Raw genomic sequence first — 27340 nt, 5'->3', positions numbered from 1 at the left:
TCTCATTCATGGGAGCTCTGCACCCATAAGTAGTTACTTCCCAAAGGCACCACTTCTTCACACCATCCCATAAGATTAGAAAATTCTAACATACAAAGTTAGGGGACACCAACACTCAAGTCTATAGCACACGACTGGTGATAACCTGAACTATACATTTCAGAAAGAAAAAAAGAAGTATTATTTGATTTCAAACAGGTGATCTCCTTGATTTCTCAGATTTCTGTTTGAAATACTTTCTTTCGTGACTCTTGAATATGCAAAGACTTGTGTCTTGTGTTAAAGATGCTCATTCTCACTGCCTCCCACTCTTAGAATGAGAGTCCAGAGTCCTGAGAAATTCCAATCTGCCCTACATGACTTTGGTAGTTCTGGCATAGGCTGTTCACTGTGCACATTGACCATTAGTGTCAGTACTGATAATCTGTTGTAAGCATTCTAAACAGATGACAATTTTCTCAAGGCTCCACTTGAATCAAATATTCATATTGATATATAGAAAAGTTTTTGATGTACACTTTATTTTTAACTTTAATTGTGTGTGTGTGTGTGTGTGTGTGTGTGTGTGTGTGTGTGTGTGTGTGTGTGTGTGTGTGTGTGTGTGTTGGTATTGGAGCACAAACTCAGGGCCTAGATGTTGTCCTTCAGCTTTCTCACTCAAGGCTGGTGTTCTACCACTAGTGCCATAGCTCCACATTCCAGGACTTTTCTGCCTGGAATGGCTTTAAACCATGGTCCTCAGATCTCAGACTTCTTTTTTTTGGGGGGTGGGGGGTCCAGTCGTGGGGCCTGAACTCTGGGCCTGGGTGCTGTCCCTCAGCTCTTCAGCTCAAGGCTAGCGCTCTACCACTTGAGCGCTTTTTTTCTTTTTGCTTATGTGGTGCTGGGGAATTGAACCCAGGGCCTCATGCATGCAAGGCAAGCATTCTACCACTGAGCCACCTTCCCAGCCCCAGATCACAGACTTCTGAGTAACTAGGATTGCAAGAATGAATCTCCGACACCTGGCTACATTTTTATTTTTTCTTTTCTTCATTGGTTTCCTGGTGACACATTTAATTCAGGTACATTTCCTAGGCAATCACTCAGCCACTTAAGCCATGTCTTCAGCTCTTTTTGCTTTAGATATTTTTTTTCTGATGAGCACTCATATTTTTGCCTAAATCAGCCTCAATCCGTAGTCCTCCCATCTTGCCTCCCACGAATCCTCCTGATATTATATAATTGAGTCAAAATTTCCAAGTTTATTTGGTGAGATGGGCTGGGGTAGGGCTTTCTTACTAACTTTTTGCCCCCGGTGGCCTTGAACTATAGTCCTCCTAAATCAGTTACCATGCCCTGTTCTAATCTTGTATTTTACTTTTATTTTTGGTGGCGGTCCTAGGATTTGAAATTAAGACCTCCTGCTTGCTTCTGTTTGAGCTGTATCTCCAGCCCTTTTTGGTTCACTTATTTTCCACTAGAGTTTTGTCCAGACTAGTCTGAACCTGATCCTCCTATTTACACTTCCCATCATAGCAGAGATGGCAGATTCACACCACCACACTGAATTTTTTCTGCTGAAATGGGGTCTTACTACTTTTCTGGCCAGGCTGCCCAGGAATCTCAATCATCTCAAAATCTGTCAAGCAAGCATGCAGAGCAAGCAGGCTGCTCCCTTTAATTCCTAATCCAGTGGGCCCTGTTCCTTTGCTCACTATGGCTGAGCTCAGGTTTACAAACTGCAAAAGGATGTGGCTTAATTAACAGGATGTAAGTAAAATCCAAGCCGCTTCTAACAGGATGTCTTAATTAAAGTGCTCACCTGATTGTGGGGATGATGATACACCCTTTGCAGAAGTAAACTTTGCCTTGCTGAGTTCCTTCCAAGTTGGTGTCCTTATTCCTATGTGACACTCTAACATCCGGAGTTATTTCTAACACTGGTCAGGCAAATGAAACAGATCTGACAGCATTGCAGTCGGAAGCCAGCCTGGACAGAAAACTTGGTGAGGCTTTTATCTCAAATTTTTATGCAGGAAAAAGCCAGAAATTGAGGTATGGCTCAAGTGATAGAGCACCAATCTTGAATGAGAGCGAGAGGCCCAGTTCTTGGAAAAAAAAAAAAACACCAAAAAACAAACAAGCAAACAAATCCTGTAGAAACTCAGGTTAGCACAGATAAAGAGCAGTTACCTAGCATGTTCTAGGCCCTGGGTTCAATTTATAGTACTACAAAGTAAGTGCCAACAAACTAATGTGTGTGTTCTGACAAATAAAGGCCAAATATTGCCCCAAGACTTAAAACAAAGTCAACAGTTCCTTCCCCCATCCTTTCTTACCTCCAAAGTACTCTCTCTATGGCCGGCCATTTTTAATTGTTCCTCTTCTGACTTTGTGTTCCCTATTTTTCTTACTGTTATTTTGTGTTACTGTTTGCTATGGTGTGGATGGGGCTTATCCTCACCACAACCATATGCTAAAATGGAATTGCTAGTGTCATGCTGTTGAAAGTGGGGTACCAGGGCATATGGGCTTTGCCCATTTACCCTTCTACCTTTTCCATCCTGTTTAGCATGAGGACTTTCCCAGTGGTCACCCAATCTTGAACTCTCTGTCTCTAGAACCATGAACTAAATATATCTCATTCATTTATGAATTACTCATACGCAGGTTCTAGTAAATGAAAATGGACAAGGTTGCTACTATTTATTGATTACCATCTGTACATCTTGCCATTTTCTTCCAATAATGGATGCAGAGACTATTTACTTAGCACTATTGCTTCTCTCAGAGTTTTTTATTCATTCTTCTACTGATATTTAAGACAAGTACTGGGTATGTAGTTCAGGCTTGCCTCCTGAGTGCTCAACTACAAGTATGTACGTGCCAAGGTGTTTGGTTATCTTTGTATCTTTAATCTGCATATGCCTATGCTTCCTATTCATCAAGAATATCCTTGATCTCCACTGTGTGAGATGACGGCATTTATTTCTCTCACCTTCTATCCACTTCTTGCTTCACACCTTTCAATCTCTGTAAGCTTGCAAGGTCAATGATGTTTTATTATCCATAATAAAAATTATAATTAAATTAGAAGGATTTGCAAATCCGAGACTTTATAAATACTGATAATAAAAGGGATTTAATGACAAGATTGCTATTGATTGGAGTTTTCAGGCAAGTATGAATAATGATGCAACAAATTATGCCTACACATATTAATGTACCTGAATGGTCTTTCCCAAGTTAGCTCTCGGTCTTTTTTTCATTTAGAATAGGATGGAGACTTTAGCCAGTGGAAATGAAAACCTGTTACAGATTTTCTTTCTGTAGAGTGTCTGTTTTTCTTTATGTGTATCTGTGCTGAATGCTTACTGCTTTCTTAAAGGTGAACTTCAAGTGCTTACTAAAAGCAGTTCCCAGTTTCTTTCCTCTAATGGTTCCAAGTTTCAGATCCTATTAATAGATTTCATTTGATCTGTGAGAATGGCTTGCTTCCCAGTGTGGTGGATAGTACCTATTTTGGTTTATATAATTCAGAAAAGATTCTTTTCCTCTCCTTCCTTCCCTCCCTTTCTTCCTGTCCAGTGTGTGTGTGTGTGTGTGTGTGTGTGTGTGTGTGTGTGTGTGTGTGTGTGTGTGTGTGTGTGTGTGTGTGTGTGTGTGTTGTGTGCCAATGCTGGGGCTTGAACTCAGATTTGTTAATGTTCTTGCTCTTTTTCACTTATAGCTAGCACTCTACCACTTGAGCCATACCTACCATCCAGTTTTTTTTTTTCCTGATTAATTGGAGATGGAGTTTCAGAGGATTTTTTGCTTCATTTAGTTCTGAAACTTGACCCTCCACATCTCAGCACTCTGAGTTGATAGGATTACAGGTATGAAAGGCCAACACTTGGACTCTATTTCTATTTCTGTATATGTGCTCTTGTGAATCTTAGGATTTATACTGGTTTTTGTTGTTGTTTCTTTTTTGTTGGTTGTGGGGCTTGAACTCTGAGCCTGGGTGCTGTCCCTCAGCCCTTCAGCTCAAGGTTAGCACTCTACCACTTGAACCACAGTACCACTTCCAGCTTTTTCTGCTTATGTGGTGCTGAGGAATCAAACCCAGGGCCTCATGCATGCTAGGCAAGCACTCTGCCACTGAGCTACCTTCCTAGCCCAGGACTTATACTTTTGACATCTTCCCATTCCTTATTCCCTCTTCTCATGAAAACATCAATTTCTTAGAAGTTTTCTTTCATGTCTCAGCCATGGTATCCAGGCCCCTGAATTTTTTTTTTTTATTTTTAGTTGTATTTTGTTTTTTCTTATTTTTATTGTCTTCAAATAATTGTACAAGCGGGTTTTGGTGTGACTCGTACAATGCTTGTTGATCAGTCACCCCTTTCATCATTCTTCCCTCTCCTACCTATCCAACTCCACTTGTTTCATGAAGCTTCCTATTTCCAGCTTCACATATGTACATTGAGTGCTATGCTTTTATTCACCCACCATTCCTCTGTCCATTCACCTATTCCTCTCCCTTTAACCTCCTCAGTCAAGACATATTTTGCTTTCATAATATGCTTTTGGTTAAACTGTCTGTTACACCATGGAATTGCACACCTGTGTATACAATACTTTAGTTGTATTGATCACATATATATTCATACGACTCTGTAAGTATTTAGATATATATGTCTAGACTATATTTATATATTAACATATATATAGCATATAAGTATATTTATATTTTAAGAATAGTATCCACATACGAGAGAAACATATGCTCAGAAAGCTGAGCCTGGCTTACTTCACTCAACCTAATATTTTTCAGGTCCTGGGGCTGGGAATGTGGCTCAGTGGTAGAGTGATTGTCTAGCATGCCCTGGGTTCCATTCCTCAGAACCACATAAACAGAAAAAGCTGGAAGTGGCTCAAGTGGTAGATCACTGGCCTTGAGCAAAAGAAGCTCAGGAACAGTGCCCAGGCTCTAAGTTCAAGACCCAGTATTGACACAAAAAATATTTTTCAGGTCCATCCACTTCCCTGAAAATGACACAATAATTTCATTCTTCTTGATAGATTAATCAAATTTACACACATACACACACATATCAGATTTTTTGATCCATTCATAAGTTGTAGGGGACCTAGACTGTTTCAATAGCTTGGCAGTGAACATGATATGACTGGGTCAGATGGTAATTCTGTTTTAAATTATTTTTTAATCTCCATACTGACATCCATAGTGGTTATACTAATTCACATTCCCACCAATAGTGTATTATGGGTTCTTTTTTGCGGCATCCTTGCTAACATTTATTGTTGTTCCTATTCTTGTTGGTTCAGTAGTAAGGTGAAATCTCAATACTGTTTTGATTTCTATTTTTCTTTTTTTTGGGGGGGGGTCTGGTCATGGGGCCTGAACTCTGGGCCTGGGCGCTGTCCCTCAGTTCTTCAGCTCAAGGCTAACGCTCTACCACTTGAGCCACAGCGCCACTTCTGGCCTTGATTTCTATTGTTCTTATGGCTAGAGATGTTCAGAATTTTTTCATGTGTTTCTTGCCCTTATGTACTTTTCTGTAAAATGTCTATTTAAGCTCCTTTATCCATTTATTAATTGGGTTATTGATTCTTACAATGAGGGTGAATTTTTTTAAAACTTCCTGTATGTTCTGATTTTTACTCTCTAGTGAGGTATATAGCTGGCAAAGATTTTTCTCCCATTCTGTACATTGATTTATTTCTTCATAGATCTCATCACTATATGAAATGGCGCCTCATATGTGTTTGTCATATTAGATTGCAAGCTCCATGTGAGCTGATTTCCTTTTGTGTTCTGATGTGGTGTGGTATGGGTGTGTGTGTGTGTGTGTGTGTGTGTGTGTGTGTGTGTGTGTGTGTGTGTGTGTGTGTGCTTATTTCACCCTGAGAGCAGAGGCCAGAAGAGTGACTGTTGTGGAGTGACTCTGTGAAGATTGTTAGATGTGAAGCCAACTTTTTCTACTTTCTGGAGAACAAGCAAGCTGTGTTTCCCAGCAACTTACACAGTGAATTTAACTAAATGTTCATCATGAAATTTGAACCATGATGAATTGTGTCCCTGTGGGCAAGAGCTACACAGAGAAATCTGCAGTTTCTCCAGATTCTCCTCTTTCCTTTAACCATCCAGCGTCAACTAGCAAATGCTAACAATGTTACAGGGAAGAAACCCTAGTTGGAACCAAGTGGAATAAATCTGCCCCCAAAAGAATGGTTCATGGCTTGCTACAATTGATGTACAATTGACCCTTTTTGTTATTGGGGCTTATTTTACTTTTTATTCTAGTAGATGTTTAGTAAATATTTTTGAAAAAAATTAATGGATAAGTGATTTTTTTTTATTCATGGAGCTTGAACTCGGACGGATCACAGTTGCTGAGCTCTTCAGCTCAAGGCTAATGCTCTACCACTTAAGCCATAGCGCCACTTCTGGTCTTCTGGTAGTTAATTGGAGGTAAGAGTCTCACAGACTTTTCTTCCCAGGCTGGTGTTGAACCATGATCCTCAGCCTCCTAAGTAGCTAGGATTATAGGTGTGAGCTACCAGCGCCCAGCTTATGGATAAGTGAATTTATAAACAACACGTTCATATATAATTAGAGAAATGAAACAAAGCTTGAGGAAGCGGAGAGAGTAACCTAGTTTTGGATTTAATCACACATCTCATCCCAGAATCCATGACATTCTTTGCACAGTGATTCTGACTAGCTATGTCCAGAACACTTGGAGAGCTTCTTAACTCATACCAGTAAATGCTGTCCAATGCCACTGGGACTCACTTTGAGAACTGCTGCTCTACTCCTGAGAATGCCTGAACACTGCTTAAACCTACTCTTTAGATTCCTGTACTCTACCTAGATGAACTTATACCACTTACAGATGAAGTATGAAACAAAAATATATTCACAAAGGGAGTTATTCTAAAACTGGAAGGTGGACAAAAATAACATGGAGGACATACAGCCACCTTGATTGTTGGGTCTACCACTAGATACACCCCAATAGCCCAGCCAAGTGAGAAGACCTTAGTCCCACTGAATGAGAAGGGCCGTTTGCATTTCTTCTTTGTTAATGTTCATTTAAAATTATTATCTTTAAGTAGTTGTACAAAGAAGTTTCAATTCAATGTATCAATTTTATGAGTACAATGCATCTTGATCAGTGTCACCCTTTCCATCTTTGTCTTAATTTGCATTTCTAAAGTATAGGAACATCGTGTGAACCATGTGTACTTCTTATATAGTATTAACATATCTGTGGCTTCAAACACTGAGGAGATTTTTTTTTAATTAAACAATAGTATCACATTATACTTTAGGAGCATGGTATATTACATTCTTGTGTTAAGATAAAACAATAGAAACAATTGCACCAGGACCAGCACAAATGATGTTTGAGTAATGAAGTCCACATTGCCTGTTTCAAATCTGCCTACTCCTTCTGTGCAGAACAGCCATCAGACATTTTATCTTCTCCTGTTTGGAGGATAAGTACTTGCCTCCCAGAGGCACATGGCAAAATGTTAGTCAATCTTCACACTGTCTTATTGTTATCTAAATCATGTGTTACTCTGACATCAAGACCAAGTTCTCTCTGCACCCTCTGATATCCTACTGTAAGGTTCCTAGTTGTCCAACTTGGCCTGTGAAAATGTCTTCAGAAATAAAGATTAGGGATGCTAACAACACTGAGAAGTATTACTGTTCAACATTTTTCAATCAGAATTAAGTGAACAAGGGGCTGGGAGGGTGGCTCAGTGGTAGAGCGCTTGCCTTGCATGCATGAGGCCCTGGGTTCGATTCCTCTGCACCACATAAGCAAAAAGAAAAAAACCGGAAGTGGTGCTGTGGCTCAAGTGGTAGAGCGCTAGCCTTGAGCTGAAGAGCTGAGGGACAGCGCCCAGGCCCAGAATTCAGGCACCACGACCGGACCCAAAAAAAGAATTAAGTGAACAAGGAGTTTTTTTGTTTTTTGTTTTGGTCAGTTATGGTGTTTGAACTCTGGGCCTGGGCGCTGTCCTGCAGCTCTTCCACTCAAGGCAAACATTCTACCACTTGAGCCTCAGCACCACTTCTGGTTTTCTGGTGGTTCATTGGAGATAAGAGTCTCACAGACTTTGCTGCCTGGACTGGCTTTGAACTGTGATCCTCAGATCCCAGCCTCCTGAGTAGCTAGGATTACAGGCATGAACCACCAGTGACCAGCAGTTTTTTAATATATAGTCTTAAATTTAAATTTGAGCCATAGATCTTACAAGTCTTTCTAAAATTAACAGTAGATACAATATTTGCTATTATTTAGGTTTTGTAGAAAGATTAAAAAAAAGAATGAAACTTGCATCAGCTATTTTAAGATCTTCAATGTGGATAGACTTAGGGGGTGCATTTTACTAAATGAAATGAGCCAAGCACAGAAAGGCAAATATTGGATAATCTCACTCTTGGAATCAAAGTAGTCAAATTCAGAAATAGAGAAAGGGTAGAAGCATCTGGGCTGTTTCTATATCTTGGCTCTGGAGAACAGTGCTGCAATAAACATGGTTATCCTAGATGCCCCTTAATGGACAAATGGATCAAGAAAATGTGGTATGTATACAGAATGAAATTTTACTCATCTGTCAGAAGGAATAATATTGTACCATTCATAAGGAAATGGAAAGATTTGGGAGAAATTATATTAAATGAAATAAATCAGACCCAGAGAAACATAGATTGCATGATTTGCCTTATTTGTGGTAGCTAGAATGAACCTATAAACCTATAAGTAAACACATTGAGTGGTATACAAGTGGTTACAAATAAATTAACTGAACTACAATAGTTTATAGAGCTCAAATAGTGAAATCAAAATCTAACAAAATAAGCACCAGGAAAATGGGTACTTATAAGAGAGAGTTGGGGTGAAGGAAAATGGGTAGATGAATGAAGTGGGGAAGAGGAGAATGCAGCCAAGAACTCATGGTATACACCAAATATTTAAGAAAAGTAAGGGACACTGGGCGCTGGTGGCTCTAATCCTACCTGCTTAGGAAGCTGAGATCTGAGGATCACAGTTCAAAGCCAGCCCAGGAAGGAAAGTCCATGAGACCCTTTTCTCCAATTAACCACCCGCAACCCAGAAGTGGTGCTGTGCTTCAAGTGGTAATGCCCTAGCCTTGAGCTGAAGAGCTGAGGGACAGCATCCAGGCCCAGAGTTCAATCCCCATGACCAACTAAAAAAAAAAAAAAGAAAAGAAAAGAAAAAAAAAAGAGAGGAAGAAAGCCAGGTGCTTGTGGCTCACACCTATAATCCTAGCTACTCAGGAGGCTGAGATCTGAGGGTCATGGTTCAAAGCCAGCAGGGGAAAGAAAGTCCATGAGACTCTCCAATAAAGCACCAGGAAACCAGGAGTGGCGCTGTGGCTCAAGTGGTAGGGAGCTTGCCTTGAGCTGAAGAGCTGAGGGACAGTGCCCAGGCCCAGAGTTCAAGCCCCACAACAACAAGAGCAAAAAAGAAGGAAAGAAGGAAAAAAAGAAAGAAAGAAAGAAAGAAAGAAAGAAAGAAAGAAAGAAAGAAAGAAAGAAAGAAAGAAAGAAAGAAAGAAAGAAAGAAAGAAGGGAAGAGGTGGGTTGAAGAGGGGTGAGAATGTTGAAAGGAGTAACACTGATCAAAATACATCATATTGATAAACTGCTTTATTAAACCCAATACCTTTTATTCAACTACTTAAGATATATATATATTTTTTAAAGAGAATGGCAGTTGTAGAGAGTTCAGGGAAGGAAGAAATAGAGACTTGATGTCCCGACCTGCAGGACATCAATGAGGGCAGTGAACCTAAGCGAGAAGAAATGAAGGGACAAGAGACACGAAGAATGACAGCAAGACAGGGATTCTGATCAAGCTGCTAATTTTTATTTTTCACACAAGGGTATTTATATGCTTGGAATAAGGAAGCTTTTTCATTGGCTGAAGCAGCTGCAGGGTGTTTGCTTAGGGCAGGGTGAGAAGGTGAAAAGGTCGGATTCTGTAAACAGCCTCAAGATGTTCCAAGCCTATCATGTTGAGAGACTCCCTTTTGGCTCCCAACAACTTGATGTTCAAAGAGTGAAAGTTTCAGTTGTGGCAGATGAGTAAATTTCTAGAGGTCTAATAATGCCTGTTCAGAGTCACTATAATTGCTAACAATGTGCTGTACACGTGGATCTGACAAAGAGGGTAGATCTTCTGTATTCTTATGCTAAACAAAATAATAATAATAATAGAGTGGGTAAACTTTAGGAGGTAATGGATATATCTGTGACCTTGGAAATACTAATGGTTTCATGAGTATAGCCTTAATTTCAAATTCATCAACTTTTGAATATTTCTATTTTTTCTTTAAGGTCTGACACTGGAACTCAAACTCAGCACCTGCCACTATAGCTCACTGGTTAGCACTCTCCTACTGAGCCACACATCCAACATCCAACCCCAAGTAATGCACCTCTTTATTTTATATATATATATATATATATATATATATATACAACTATAGGTATATACAACATTTATTTACTTAGTTATTTACTTAGTTAGTGCAAGTCCTAAGGCACTCAGGGCCTGGGTGCTGTCCCTAAGCTTTTCTGCTCAAAACTACCAGTCTACCACTGAAGCCACAGCTCCACTTTTGGCTTTTTTAGTGGTTAATTGGAGAGTCATGGACTTTTCTGCCTGGGCTGGCTTCAGACTGGGATCCTCAGATCTCAGCCTCCTGAGTAGCTAGAATTAAAGGCATGAGCCTCCAGCACCTGGTGATACAACTTCTTACATGTCATGCAATAAATCATTTTAAAATCCATTTAAACACTAGGCACCAATGGCTCATGCCTATAACCTAGCTACTGAGGAGGCTGAGATCTGAAGGTCATAGTTTGAAGCCAGGTTGGGTAAAAACAGTGTGTGAGATTCTCATCTCAATAAACTACTTAGAAGTGGAGCTGTGGCTCAAGTGGCAGATCACTAACATTAAGTAAAACAAGCTATGGGACAGTGCCCAGGCCCCGAGTTCAAGCCCTAGGACTAGCATGCGCACGCGCACGGGCACACACACACACACACACATGCATACACACGCACACACACACACACATTTGGCACCAGGGGCTCACACATGTATCCTAGCTACTCAAGAGGCTGAGAACTGAGAATGACAGTTCAAAGCCAGCGGGACTCTTATTTCCAATTAACTACCAAAGGAGCCGGAAGTGGAGCTGTGGGTCAAATGGTGGAGCACTTGAGCAGAAAAGCCCAGGGACAGTTCCTAGGGCCTAAGTTCAAGACCCAGGACACCAACACCCATGGCAGACCCTGTGAAGGAAGAGCTCTGCATGAGCTTGATAAGCCAAAAGAAGAGTCTTTTAGGTTTTCCTGGCATAGTTGAAAATGGTATTTTGGTTATACAGTCCAGATAACATGTTCTAAAAGATGTGAGGATTATACCTTGAGAAACATAAAAATTTCAATCAGTCTCATAAGAGTTGACATTTGCTGCTTTACTCTTCCTTCCTGTGAAAGGGCAAGTGAGGAGACTTCAGAAGAACAGCTTGAACTTGAATGCATGAGGAACAACTACTACTAGACTCATCCATTAACCACAGGATGCAAGAGACACGGTGACTGTATTTGATGTCAGCTAGTTTCTTATAATCATGTGAACTTGAATGAGTCACTTGACATCTCCTGGCCTGTTTTTCTTATCTGTAAAGTGGAAATAGTATAGTGCCCACATGCTAGGATTATCATGGGACTTAACAATAAGATATATGAAACATTTACAAGTGCCTAATACATAATCGTTCTGAATATGTTAGCAATTATTATTATTAATCAGAATCAGAAAGTTTGGCTGTCTCCACTCTCACTTCTGAGTTCAGAGCTGGGCAAAGGTGGCTCACACCTGTAATCTTAGCTATGCAGAAGGCTGAGATTGGAGGATCACAGTTTGAAGCCTCCTAGGCAGGAAGTCTATGAGACTCTTATCTCCAATTAACCGGCAGAAAGCCAGAAAAAAAGCTGTGGTCAAGTGGTAGAGTGCCAGCCTTGAGTGAAAAAGCCAAGCCAGAGTTACTTACATACTCTCTCTCTCTCTCTCTTTCTCTCTCTCTCTCTCTCTCTCTCTCACACACACACACACACACACACACACACACCATCCTAGTAAACCCATGATCAAGCTTTGCAGAGAGAGGAAGAGGAAGAGGACCAGTGCCATCTTTTTTTGTCCCCCATTAGTATCATTCAATTGCAATTCTGACTTTCTTATTTGAGGTAAATGAAGGGGAGAACTTTTTTGGAGCAAAATATTGAAGCACAAGAGTGAAATGCGGAGACCAAAAACCATCTTATACTTTTTTTCTGTCTGGCTTGTGGAATTCATAATATTGGAACTGCATTTCGTTATGATAGTTTATCAAGACTAGCTTTGCAGAGGTGGGGGATATATATCACATGGCTATCCAGAAGCCCAAGCCGTCAGGTTCAAGGGTGTCCAAGGTTTTCCTGTCATAGTAGAAAATAGTATTTTGGCTACACAATCCAGATAACTATGCTGTAAATAGTGTGAGGATTATACCTTGAAAAACATAAGTCTACTTTCCTAATAAATTTCAATCTCATAACTTTTAAATGTATGTTGCAATTTAATTGTATAAACTGTTGAAATATTCCATGCTTTGTAATTTTAGATGAATTAAAAATAAATAATTCTTCTGAATTCTTGTGTGCAAATATATCTTTGTATAGGAGTAGTTGAACATTCCTGATCAAATCTTTGACATCACAAGAGTCCTTAATTCTCTTAATATTTTAGAAATTACTGAAAAGAAATTGAATGGTGCAAACAACCTTGGTACATGCATTCCTAACAAAATACCATCTGTCTGTGAGCATGGCATTTTTGTAATGAATACAAGTATGTACTTTGGGGATATTGGAAGTATGGCTCAAGTAGTAGAGCCCCAGCCTTGACTGGAAAATTACAGCAAGAGTTCCAGGTCCTGATTTCAAGCCCCAGTGCCAGCACACACACAAAATAGTTGAAGAATAGAATTATGTACTTCAGGATAGTGTTCAATGCTTTTGCAATGAACCATGTGCCCAACCGTGTTTAATTAGTTACATCAAAAATAAGGCAAAGGCCAGGTGCCAGTGGCTCATGCCTGTAATCCTAGCTGAGTAGCTAGGTTTTGCCTCCTGAGTAGGAGGCTGAAATCTGAGGATCACTGTTCAAAGCCAGCCTGGGCAAGAAAGTGTGTGAGACTATTATCTCCAATTAACTACCAGAAAACCAGAAGTGGTGCTGTGGCTCAAGTGGCAGAGCGCTAGCCTTGAGCTAAAGAGCTCAGGGACTGTGCCTAGGCCCAGGGTTCAAGCCCCACAACTGACCAAAAATAAAAATAAAAAAGGGCGAAGGTCAGGTCCTGTGGTTCACACCTATAATCCTAGCTACTCAAGAGGCTAAGATCTGAGAATCACAGTTTGAAAACAGCCCAGGCAGGAAAATCATGAGACTCTTATCTCCAATAAACTACTCAGAAAAAGCCAGAAGTAATGCTCTAGCTCAAGTGGTAGAGTGCTAGCCTTCAGCCTAAAGAGGCTCAGGGATAGCACTCAAGCCCTGAGTTCAAGCCCCAGGACCAGAAAAAAATAGAGAAAAATTCATAACTTACCATGTTGTTAAAGTATTATTATTATTGTTGTTTGTATACGTATTGAGGTTTTAAACTCCTGGCCTGCACACTGTCTCTCAGTTTTTTTGTTCAAGGCTGGCACGTTACCACTTAAGCCATAGTTTCACTTCTGGCATTCTCCTGATTAACTGAACATAAGAATTTCACAGACTATCCTACTTGGATTAGCTTTAGACCACAATCCTTAGATCTCAGCCCCCTGACTAGTTAGAATTATAGGCATAGCCACCAGTACCCAACAAAATAAGTATTATTTTAGTTACACAGTATATGTTAGTATGTGAAATCCTGTCTATTTGTCTGTCTGTCTATCTATCTATCTATTTTCTGTCTATCGATTTATTTTTGTGTTACTGAGGATTGACTTCAGGGCTTCACACATGCTAGGCAAATGCTTTAGCACTGAGTAATTCCCAACCTTGTTTCACTTTTTTAGTTGATAAATGTGAGAATATTTGCAAATAAATTTTACCCACGCTTAATTTATATAGGATATGTGTGTTATATATTGTATATACTGTATATAAGTATTAGAAAATGACTGTATCTAACAACTTTTAAAAAGCAGTACAATAATCAAGTGTCAAGTCTCAAAGAAATCACAATTTTCTCAACATTGAATAGTACAGGAAACTAGATTGTTGAATTCTAGGAAGTTACTCTTTCTACCATGGTGAGTGGGTTTTTAAATCTTGACATTCCTTTAAAGTTATGCTCTTTCAGATAAGCCTGTGGCTCAGTTAGTGCTTACATAGAAAAAATTCTAGGTTTGTTGATTTTATTCTGAATATTGAGGCCGTTTTCACAATGTTTTTCAAATTTATCCTACTACAGCTCAGCACCCCTAGCTAAAAATAAGAAGGAAAATACTCAGTAAAAACCAGCTCATTGCTAGGCCTTGAGCAAAAGAGCTCAGGGACAGCGCCCAGGCACTGAGTTCAAACCTCACAACTGACAAAAAAAAAAAAAAAAAATCAGCTCACATCTGTAATCCTAGCTACTCAGGGGGCTGAAATCTGGAGGATCACAGTTTGAGGCCAGTTAAGGCAGAAAATTCTGTGAGACTCTATTTCCAAAATACTCAGAAAAAAAGTGGGGCTATAAAGGCACAACTTCAAATAGTAAAGCAGCAGCTGAGCAAGAGCCCAGAGTATAGCTACTTTACTGCTATAAATAGCTTTAAAAAAAAAATACTTTTCCTCTTTTCTGTTTTTATTTCTTGGTAGTAGGTGAGGGACTGAACTAGTTGCTTCATGCTAAGTTCTCAACCACTTGAGCCATAACCAAGTCCTTTATTGGCAGTCCTGGTGTTTGATCTAAGAATCCTTTACTTACAATTACTACTATATATTTTTCCTAAGGAAAAGAATGACATGTAGTGTTCATTTTTTTTCTATTTGTCTTCTGCCTTCCAATATAACATAAGAAAACCTTGAAGGAGCCAGGAACCAGTGACTCATGCCTGTAATCCTAGGAAAATATCTGAGACTCATCTCCAATTAACCACCAAAAAGTCAAAACTGGAGCTGTGGCTCAAAGTGGTAGAATGCTAGCTTTAAACAGAAAAGCTCAGGAACGATGTTCAGACCCTGAATTCAAGCCCAGGACTTGCACAAAAGAAAAAAGAAAAGGAAAACCTTGAAGGAATTCTTAAGTAGAAAGATGGATTCAGCATTCTCTGTTTCGAATGATTAATTCACAAAAACAACAGATGATAGAGAATGGATATAAAGACAGAGGTTCTAGAAGTATTTTAGTGTCATACTGTATAGGAGAGAAAGTAATTTAAAATAGAAGGAGAAGCATAAAGAAAAATCTCAGGGGGCTGGGAAGGTGGCTCAGTGGTGGAGCGCTTGCTTTGAATGCATGAGGCCCTGGGTTCGATTCCTCAGCATCACATAAGCAAAAAGAAAAAAAGCCGGAAGTGGTGCTGTGGCTCAAGTGGTAGAGCACTAGCCTTGAGCTGAAGAGCTGAGGGACGGTGTCCAGGCCCAGAGTTCAGGCCCCACGACCGGACCCCGCCCCCCCCCCTCCCCAAAGAAAAATCTCAGTGCTGGGAATGTAGTGATAGAGTGCTTGGCCTAGCATGTAGCCCTAGGTTTGATTCCTCAGTACCACATAAACAGAAAAGGCTGGAAGTGATGGAAGTGGTAGAGTGCTAGCCTTGAGCAAAAGAAGCTCGAGGACAGTGGCTAGGCCCTGAGTTCAAGCCAAAGGACTGGCAAAAAAAAAAAAAAAATATATATATATATATATATATGTACATAAACATAAGAAAATGAATAAAGGAAGTGTTTGCTGGCAGCTGGAGAAATGGCAGGTTAAAGGAAACAGCATAAGGTGTAAGAATCCATGGAATTTCTAGGATGTCATTGACTTCATTAATGACCATATTCATGCCCTAAGTTTGAGTCATTATATATTCAAGAAGATCCCACTTAAATGGGCTTGGCCATAGGTGAGAGCACTAGCTCTCTTTCCTCCTTTGTTTCCTTTCTTTGTCCTCCTTCCCTCCCTCTCTCCCTTCCTCTTTTCCTTCCTTCCTTTCTTCCTTCATTTATTCTCTCTCTTCCTTTTTCTTTCATCCTATTTTCCTTTCTTTCTGTGTATCAATCCTAGGGTTTGAACTCAGGGCTTTGGAACTGCCTCTGAGCTTTTGTGCCCAAGGCTAGTGCTCTATCACTTGAGCCACAGCTCCATTTCTATCTTTTTGATGTTTGAAGACAAGAATCTCATGGAGGGCGGGGAAGGTGGCTTAGTGGTAGAGTGCTTGCCTAGTATGCATGAAGCCCTGGGTTCCATTCCTCAGTATCACATATACAGAAAAAGCTGGAAGTGGCACTGTGGTTCAAATAGTAGAGTGCTAGCCTTGAGCAAAATAAGCTCAAGGACTGTGCCTAGGCCCTGAATTCAAGCCCCAAGACTGGCAAAAAAAATGTCTGTGAACTTTCTTATCTGTGCTGGCTTTGAACCCCAATCCTCAGATTTCAGCCTCCTGAGTAGCTAAGATTACAAGCATGAGCTATCAGCACCCAGCTGTCTTTTTTCTCTGTATTGTTCCATTTTAGTTTATGTGCTGCTGAAGTGAGCAACCAGATTTCTTTTTTAATTTTATTTTATTGCAAGGGTGATGTCAGAGGGATTGCAGTTACATCAGTAAGGTAATGAGTATCTTTCTTGTCCAATATTGTTACCCACTCCCTTGTTTTCTCTCACCTTTAGTCCCCCAACTCCCCTCCCCACCAAGTTGTAAAGCTCATTTCCAACGTAGTGTCTTGTATCACTGTTGCATTGGTTCACCCTTTGGCTCACCATTTTGGGACTCCCTTCCTTTCCCCAAATCAGATAAACATATAAACAAGACGCAGGTTACCAAAATAAAAAGCAATGACCACAGGGGATAATCCAAAGGAGGGGAAAAAACAAAGAAAAAAGAAATAATTTCACATAGTACATTAAAAACAAAAACAAAGAAACTAGCAAACAAAAACTCTTATTTTCATATCTTGGAGTTCGTTTCAATTCGCATCATTTTCTAAGGTCATGTACATAGCTATAGTGCTATTATGATCCTCTGCTAGGACTATGCTAAACATATACTAATTATTACAAATGAGAGAAACCATGGAGCCTATGTTTCTTTGGGTCTGGCTTACTTCACTTAATATGATTTTTCCAAGTCTCTCCATTTCCTTATGAATGGGATGATATCATTCTTTCTGATGGAAGCATAGAATTCCAGTGTGTGTGTGTGTGTGTGTGTGTGTGTGTGTGTATCACATATATCACATTTTCTTGATCCATTCATCTATTGAGGGGCATCTGGGTTGGTTCCATATGTTAGCTATGGTAAATAATGCTGCAATGAACACAGTTGTTCTCGTAGCTTTAGTGTGGCCTTGTTTGTGATCATTTGGGTAAATACTCAGGAGAGGGATTGCTGAGATAGGGAAGCTCTATGTTTAGTCTTTTGAGGAACTTCCATACTGCTTTCTAGAGTGGCTGAACCAGTTTACATTTCCACCAACAATGTAGTAGAGTTACATCCTTTTGGTCGTATCCCAGCCAGCATCTATTATTATTTGTTTTCTTGGTTTGTTTTTTTTTTTTTGGGTCCAGTCGTGGGGCCTTGAACTCTGGGCCTGGGCGCTGTCCCTCAGCTCTTCAGCTCAAGGCTAGCCCTCTACCACTTGAGCCACAGCACCACTTCCGGCTTTTTTTCTTTTTGCTTATATAGTGCTGAGAAATCGAACCCAGGGCCTCAGGCATGCGAGGCAAGCGCTCTACCACTGAGCCAACTTCCCAGCCCCTTAAACTTTTTCTTTTTTTTTGGGGGGGGGGTCCGGTAGTGGGGCCTGAACTCTGGGCCTGGGCGCTGTCCCTCAGCTATTCAGCTCAAGGCTAGTGCTCTACCACTTGAGCCACAGCGCCACTTCTGGCTTTTTTTTTCTTTTTGCTTATGTGGTGCTGAGGAATCGAACCCAGGGCCTCATGCATGCAAGGCAAGCGCTCTACCACTGAGCCACCTCCCCAGCCCCTTATTTGTTTTCTTGAGAATGGACATTCTAACTGGGGTCAGGTGGAATCTGAATGTAGTTTTGATTTCCAGCTATTTTTACTGAACAATTTCACCTCGTTCTCTGTTCCTCTTTGTCTCTCAGTTTATGTCTCTCTGTCTCTGTCTCTCTGTCTCTCTCTCATACACACACACACACTCAGTTGTGCTAAGAAGTCTAGACTGGTCTGAAACTCCAGTGTCTTATAGTCTCAGGCTCTTAAATTCTGGGATTACAACTGTGCACCACTACACCAACTTTCACATCCTTTTTTTCTTTTTTTGCAGTTGTGGGACTTGAACTCAGGAGCCTGCCACTATCCCCTGAGCTCATTTGCTCAAATCTAGAGTTCTACCACTTTGAGCCACAGCACCACTTACAGTTTTCTGGTAGTTAAGATAAAAGTCCTGCTAGGGCTGTCTTTGAACCTCAGTCTTCAAATCTCAGCCTCCCAAGTAGCTAGGAATACAGGTATGGATCTTCATCATCCAGCTTTCACACCTTTTAAGTGGATGCTCTGCTTCCATCTCTTCCCACTGCAGCCCACTGTCTGAGGGCCGCCAATCTTGACCATTCCAGAGTTCTTAATAATGAGAACCGATTACTGCAAAGCCTATATAAAACTGGGCAATTTCATAGCCTGAGAAAGACAAATAGTCTTAAAAGTTTGCTAGGGTCTGGGAATGTGGGAATGTGGTAGAATGCTTGTCTACCATGCATGAAACCCTGGGTTTGATTTCTCAATGCCACATAAACAGAAAAAGTCAGAAGTGGCTCTGTGGCTCAAGTGGTAGAGCACTAGGTTTGAACCCAGAGAGACTCAGAGACAGAATGTAGGCCCTGATTTCAAGACCCAGAATTGGCAAAAAAAAAAAAAAAAAGTTTTCTAGAAAGTTTTTCTCCCTCCACACTATGTTTTTATAATGCTTTTCCTGGCTACTACCACATTGCTCCATCTATCAAGTCTAATTCCTTGTTGAGCATAAATGACCTTATTACGTGATGTCTCTACCATGATGTAGAAATCATTGATGTGTATTGTTCTCTCTTGAGGAGAAGCTACAGTGTGTAAATAGCACATAGTGGTTCTCTACTCCTCTTTCCTCTTGTCTTCCATTCTTCCTTTTCTCCTTTCTTGGGAAAAGCAAACCTCTCATTACCACATGCAAGGCATTTATCAATATTGAGACCATTTTTTGGTTGTCTGGGCATGACTTTGGAGTCTCACTTTCCATCTCAATGTGTTAATTAAAACATTTCTCCTACTTACAGTTCTGTGTTCCTCATTTTGTCTCAAAATTGTGTTCTAGCCCTGCTATGCAGCCCAGAAAGTTCAAGACTACATCCTTTTAAAGCCAGGCAGGGTAGCACACAACTGTAATCCTTGCACTCAGGAGTTTAGGCAAGCAATAGGAAGAGGACAGCCAGGGACCTACAGCAAAACCCTGTCTCAAAAGAAAAGACAAAAAAAGAGCAAGAAGAGGAGCTGGTTCAATTAGAAGGGAGATAAGAGGGAGTCTTGTCACGAGCTGTTTAAACAAACAAACAAACAAAAAAAGATCTTGGCTCTGATGGCTCACGCCTATAATCCTAGATACTCTGGAGGCTGAGATCTGAGGATCAAGGTTCAAAGCCATCCCTGGCAGGAAAGTCTATGAGACCAGTTAACCACAATAAGCTGGAAGTAGAGCTGTGGCTCAAGTGGTAAAGCAGTAGTCTTGAGCAAAAAATCTCTGAGATAGCGGCATCCAAGATCCTAAATTCAAGCCTCAGGCCTGGCAACAAAAACAAAAAAAGTATTTTGTGTTAGGTTTCCAGGCCTCAGTCTCAGCCAATGGGAGGCAACAGGGGACAACAGAGGACTACAAGGAGGCCAGATCTATGTGAGCGCCTGTGCTGTGGGGGTCTGGCCTTGGGAGTCGATGGTGTCCCTTCTTGTCCTCTCTACATATGGCCATTCTCCCACTGCTCCTTCAGTGCTATGCTGGCCAAAGCTCTCTGGAGTGGTGTCATTACCCCTTCCAGATGTTTTTAAATCCTGATCCACCTTCATAAGCAGTTTGTCAGTGCTCCTTAAATTATCCAATTTGAGCCTGGAGGTATAGAGCACTTGCCTAGCATGCATGTGGCCGTGGGTTTCATCTCAGTCCTGCAAAATAATACTAAATAAATCCAACTTGAGTGTAGGCCACTGTGATGGTTGTAATGTCTCCCCACAATAACTCACAGTGCAGGAGTCACTTTATAGTTCAGTCACTTTATACTTCTACTCACCAGATGTCCCACCTGTCCTTGATCCTGATGACACTGTAACTTCATGCCTTCGCCTGCTTGGGTCTCTCTGTCACATGACACCTTTTTCTCCTTTGCCGCCTGGCACCAATCTCTTCAGTATTACTAGTCATGAGGAGCCTTTGGATTTTCTGCCCTCTCTGGACAGACTTGGACTCTGTATACACTTCCAGATAATTCTCTTGTGGCATACCTGTAACCCTCTGAAGGAATTATATATTCATTCATTCCATTCTCACAAACAAATAATGATTTTCTTTGATATTTCAGGCTCTGTTCCAAAGCTATGGGAATACAGTATCAACAAAGTCTCTGCCCTCATGGGCTTTCTTTTCCAGTGAGTTAGAGAAATAAAAAGTGAGAGAACAAATAGATTTGTGATGTGCACAATAGGAATGAGTATTATGAAGACAGATGAAGCAGGCTGACAGACAAGCTGTGTGGGAACAAGAAGTCTTCAAGTGCAAACAGTTGTCACCACAAGGCCTGAGGGAAGAGGTGGTGTTAGAGTGGAGGATGAAAGTGGGTGACAACTGCTATAATTTTATAGCCAAGAAAACAATGATGTGAAACTCCCAACTGAGAGCTGGGGACAGAGCTCAAGTGGTACATTGTCCTGGATGCAAATCCCAGTATGTGAAGGAAGGAAGGGGCTGGGAATGTGGCTTAGTGCTAGAGTGCTTGCCTAGCATGCATGAAGCCCTGGGCTTCATTCCTCAGTACCACATAAACAAAAAGCCAGAAGTAGTGATGTGGCTCAAGTGGTAGAATGCTAGCCAGGCCCTAAGTTCAAGCCCCAGGACTGGGAAAAAAAAAAGGAAGAAAGGAAAGAGGAAAGAAGGAAGAAGGAAAGAAGGAAGGAGGGAAGGAAGGAAAGAAGGAAGGAAGGAAGGAAGGAAAGAAGGAAGGAAGGAAGGAAGGAAAGAAGGAAGAAAGGAAATGAGTAGTGTGCTTAATACATCTGAGGAAGAGCATAGAGCCCATTGGGCTGGGAAAGGGAGGACATGCCACATGGAAGCTGTGCACCTCAGAACTGATTACCCTAAAGCTCTAACAACTGTGTGAGGGGTCTCCCTGACTCCACTGTGACTTTTTATTTCAGGGCTTTACCAGGTACAGTGTGTCAATAGTAATGTTTTTCCACTAATACTGTGATGTACCACCTCCTTTAGGCAACATAACTTTCCTAAGTGTTACAGAAATAACCGTGGCTGTTAAAAATATGTAACAGCAGAACAGCATGGCTGGCATCCAAGGAAAGGCTGGGGAGTGACGACTGTGGCCAGCCCTGTGCTCTCCCGGCCTCCTTGCTCTATCTCTGCCTCTTCATGAGGTGGAAAGTTCCACTGGAATCTCAGGCACCAGACAAACTCTCAAGCATCACAAAGCATGCTATGGAAATGTGATGACAGAAGGCAAAAATGACATTTTACCATGGCTTACTTCTTTATTATTTTATACCAGGACATATTTCTTATAATTTTGGCCAGTTACTTTTGTTGCAAATGCTAGAGCTCTAGGGCAAAAGTCTCTGAGAGATGAGACCTCTGTCTTACCCTTGGGTACAAAGTTCATGACATTCTCATTTGTGAAAAAGAATTTGGAGGGCTAGAGGTGTGCTTCAAATGATAGAACACCTGCCTAGCAAATGTGAGGCCCTGAATTCAAACCCTATATCACCAAAAGAAAATAAACACAATGAATTTTAGGACAAAGAAATAGCAATCAAAAAATTTATTAATAAAGCAAAACAAGAAAGATTAGTATACAATTAGATGGGGGCAGGCACAGCTATAACAGATGCAGAGTGCTCTAACATGGGTGTTCATCATGCAAAGGTAGGTTGGGGCTGGACACTGGTGACTAATACCTGTTTCCTAGCTACTCAGAGGCTAAGATCTAAGGATCACAGTTTGAAAACCAACTCCAGCAGGAAAGGTTATAAGACTTTTACTTCCAATTGATCACCAAAACAAACAGGGCTAGGAATGTGGCTCAGTGGTAGAGTGCTTGCTTAGCATGCATGAAGCCCTGGGTTCAATTCCTCAGTATCATATACACAGAAAAAGCCGGAAGTGGCACTGTGGCTCAAGTGGGCATAGTGCTAGCCTTGAGCAGAAGAAGGTCAAGGGACAGTACTCAGGCCTGGCAAACAACAACAATGAACAAACAAGCAACAACAACAACAGCAAAAAAAAAAGCCAGAAGTGGCTCAAGTGGTACAACACTAGCTTTGAGCAAAAACATCCAGAGACAGGGTTTTAGTTCAAGTCTCAAGACTAGCACAGAAAGAAAAAGAAAAAAAAAGTATTTTGCTTCAATTTACTTTAGAGTAACTGCTCCCCTTTTTTTCTGGACATCTGGTACTTTTATTCATTCTTTTACTTTTTTTAAAAAATCAGCTGGGCCCAGAGGAACCAAGATTTCCTTGCATATTAAATCTGAGTCATACATGTATGTCTGACTATGCCTTTAGACAAAAGATAGGTTCTATCCAATGCTTCCTTCAAAACAGGTGTCCATTCTTGACATTGTACTTTTTGTGAGAACACTTACAAAGAAGTCTATTTCTTGAATGTTTTGTTCCCAAAAGTAGATATCCTTCATGTGTCTGGCTCCCAGAGCACACTAATCACTGGGAAGGTCAGAAGGAAAATCATTGTTCTTTTTTCCTTTTATATATTTTTTTTGACTAAATGTTGCAGCTTATTGAGGGAGTGTAAAGTTTAGAGCAGAGAAAAATGTCTTTCTGCATTTAATCAAGCTATCCATTAATACAATGTTTTTATCAAAATTCATGAATCCTGTTTCCCAGGCTTTATATGATCTACCCCACCTCAGTTATATGTTCTTAAGTCAATTTTGAGTGAATTTAAACAATAACATCCAAATTTATTTACACAAAGAAAAATAAATGCTGATAAGCCAGGTATTAACTACTTATCTCCTTGCTAAAAATGTTTTTGAAAGCCAGGAGCTGGTGGCTCATACCTATTATCTTAGCTACTCAGGAAGCTGAGATCTGAGGATCACAGATCAAAGCCATGACAATTCCTGACTCTTATCTTCAATTAACCACCAACAAGCTAGACGTGGAGCTGTGGCTCAAGGGGAAGAAAGCTAGCCTTGAGCAAAAATCCTCAGGAACAGCATACAGGTCCTAAGTTCAAGTCCCCAGGACAAGCACACACACCAAACATACACACACACACACACACACACACCACACAACTGGAAAATATTCATGTTATCTCATTCATGATTCAAAAGATAATATAACCTATTAAAATATAAAATGCTTGCAAAAGGTATAAAAATATTTTACATTTTTCCATATTAATTCTTTTATTCATTAAGTGAATAGTACATCAAGAAAAATATTATAGGTTCCTGTGACTCACACCTATAATCCTAACTAGTCAGAAAGCTGAGATCTGAAGACTGAGATTTGAAACTAGTGTGGACTGACAAATCCAGTCTTATATTATGAGTTAATATAATCGGCTGGTCATAGAAAGGTAACCAGGGTTGGGAATGTGGCTTAGTGGTAGAGTGCTTGCTTAGCATGCATGGAGTCCTGGGATTCATTCCTTAGTACCACATAAACAGAAGCCAGAAGTGGTGCTGTGCCTCAATGGGTAAAGTGCTAGCCTTGAGGAAAAAAAGCTCAGGGACAGTGCCCAGGCTCTGAGTTCAAGCCCCAGGATTGCCAAAAAAAAAAAAGGAAGGGGGGGTAGAGGGAGAAAGAAGGAAGGAAAGGAAAGGAAAGAAAGAAAGAAAAAAGAAAGGAAGGAAGGAAGGAAGGAAGAAAGAAAGAAAGAAAGAAAGAAAGAAAGAGAGAGAAAAAAAGAGAAAGCTAACCAATGTTTCAAAGGTAACTAGTGAACACAGTTCCCTGCTGGGTGTGTGTTCATTCAGAGCTGATATCCTTGCTGTTTTGGTAACATCAAAAAGGTTTATCCAACTATTGTGAATACCATCCTGCCAAAATTGCTGATAGAATAAACTACAATCTCAAGAATTCAATTTGGCTATATACCAGTCAGTGTTTCTAGCCCTTGAGAAGAAAGGAAAGGACACACAAATCCAAGACACATAACGTGATTTCTTCCCTAATGATAGTTTACTTATGACATTTCAAAAATACAAAAATGAAATGAACTTTGCAACTTGTAGGAAGGGACAGGAGGGGGAAACTGGGGGAAAGTGAAAGAAATGACATCATTGTCCAGAAGAGAAATGTGCACATTACCTCAGTTGTGAAATGGTAACCCCTCTGCACAACAACTTAATAAAATTAGATTAAAAAAAACAAAAACAAAAATGGAATCTTTTTTAATAACAAAAACCAAACAACTCTACTAAAAAATGAGCAAAGGACTTGACCATTTTTTCATAAAAAGATGTACAAATGACCAATAAGAAAGCTCATATTGGGGCTGGGAAGGTGGTTCAGTGGTAGAGCTCTTGCCTTGCATGCATGAGGCCCTGGGTTCGATTCTTCAGCACCACATAAACAAAAAGAAAAAAGCCAGAAGTGGTGCTGTGGCTCAAGTGGTAGAGTATTAGCCTTGAGCTGAAGAGCTGAGGGACAGTGCCCAGGCCCAGAGTTCAGGCCCCACGACTGGACCCCCCCCCCCAAAAAAAAAACAAAAAACAAAAAACGAAAAGAAAAGAAAGCTCATACAACTAATCATGAGAAAAATGAAAATCAAGCTGGGTGCCAGTGGCTCATGTCTGTAATCCTAGCTACTCAGGAGGCTGAGATCAGAGGATTGTGATTCAAAGCCAGCCTGGGCAGAAAAGGCCGTGAGACTCATTTCCAATTAACTACCAGAAAACCAGGAGTGGCACTGTGGCTCAAGTGGTAGAGCACTTGCCTTGAGCTGAAGAGCTAACGGACAGCACCCAGGCCCAGAGTTCAAGCTCCAAGACTGAAAAAAGAAAAAGAAAATAAAAGAAAATCAAAGCCACCAAGTTCAGCTACCACCACTTTATAATCATTAAGGCAATACTAAAAACCACAAAGATTTTTAAAAAATCAAGCCAGGTGCTAGTGGTTCACATCTATTATCCTAGCTTTCAGGAGGCTAAGATTTGAAAATAAGGCAAATTCAAAAGCTTCATATCTCCAGTTAACTAACAAAAAGATGGAAGTATGGCTGGGAATGTGGCTTAGTGGTAAAGTGCTTGCCTAATATGCACAAAGCCCTGGGTTCAATTCCTCAGAACCATATAAACAGAAAAGTCCAGAAGTGGCACAGTGGCTCAAGTGGTAGAGTGCTAGTCTTGAGCAAAAGAAGCTCAGGGACAGTGCCCAGGCCCTAAATTCAAGTCCCAGGAATGGCAAAAAAAAAAAAAAAAAAAAGATGGAAATGGAGGTGCTGCTCAAGTGGTAGAGTACCAGCCTGAACAAAAAATGGCAAGAAGAGGGCGAAGCCTGAAGATTAAGCCCCAGTACAGGCACAAAACAACAACAAAAAGAACAGAAACAAGCCAGGTGCCAGTGGCTCGTGTTTGTAATCCTAGCTACTCAGGAGGCTGAGATCTGAGAATCACAGTTCCAAGCCAGCCAAGGCAATAAAGTCCGTGACACTACCAGTTAACTGCCAAAAACCCAGAAGTGGAACTGTGGCTCAGCCTTGATCAAAAAAGTTAAGAGGCGGGCACCAATGGCTCATTCCTGTAATTTTAGCTACTCAGGAATCCTCATTTAGTAAATGATAGCAGAGACTCAAAACAGAGATCTTACATTGTGGGAATTATAACAGCATTAATCACAGTTACAAGAAGATGAGAACAGTTCAAATGTTTATCAATGGATAACTGGCTAGACAAATGTGGTGTTAACATACACACAATGAAATACTATCCATCTCCCAGAGGAATAAAAGCCTGATGTATGCTACATACAAATAAACCTTGAAGACATGCTAATAAGCCAGATATAAAAGGACAAATACTTTATGCTTTCACTTATCTATAGTATATTATCTATAGTATAATCAAACTCAGACAGAAAACAGAATAGTAGTTTCCAGGAGGTAGGGAGAAGAAGACTGGGGAGTTCTTATTCAAAATAGTTTACTTTGAGAAGGTGAAATTTTTCTGGAGATGGATGGTGAAGATGGTTACACAGCACTGTGAATATACCTAATGCCATTCAACTGTACACTTGTGATTCACTTTGCTTTGTTTTGTTTTGTGTGGGTACTGGGATTCAACTCAGGGTTACTTGGTCTACCTTGGCTTTTTTGCTCAAGGCTGGCTCTATCATTGGAGCCACACTTGCACTTCTGGCATTTTGCTAGTTAACTGGAGATAAGAGTCTCTCAGATTAGTGTGCCCAAGCTGGCTTTGAGTAGTATCCTCAGATCTCAGCCTCCTGAGTAGCTAAGATTATAGGATTGAGACACCAGTTCCTGGCCTCAAATGTATACTTAAACATGGTAAGTTTTATACAAATATTTTATGATCAGAATTATAAAAATGAAAATTAATGGTTAAATACCTAGTAAACTTTCGAGTATTAAAATCACAATGACTACTAGTAAAGAATAAAAATGAGTTCTTATATAATATCCATTTATTAATAATGAAGAATAAAAGAGTTCTAAAAGTGTTTGACACTCATACTTATTTGAATAGAAAACTGCTTATTTTCTCCAAACATTCATTTCTTTAACCTCTAAAATTCTGTAGCCTTGGGCTGATGCCCCATGCATGTCTGACATGCACATGCCCAGCTCTGCAAAAACAAAACAAAGCAAAAAAA

The sequence above is a fragment of the Dipodomys spectabilis genome, unplaced genomic scaffold (assembly GCF_019054845.1).
Source record: "Dipodomys spectabilis isolate Male_0828 unplaced genomic scaffold, ASM1905484v1 ptg000199l, whole genome shotgun sequence".
NCBI lineage: Eukaryota > Metazoa > Chordata > Mammalia > Rodentia > Heteromyidae > Dipodomys > Dipodomys spectabilis.
Note: the sequence above shows the minus strand (reverse complement) of the source record.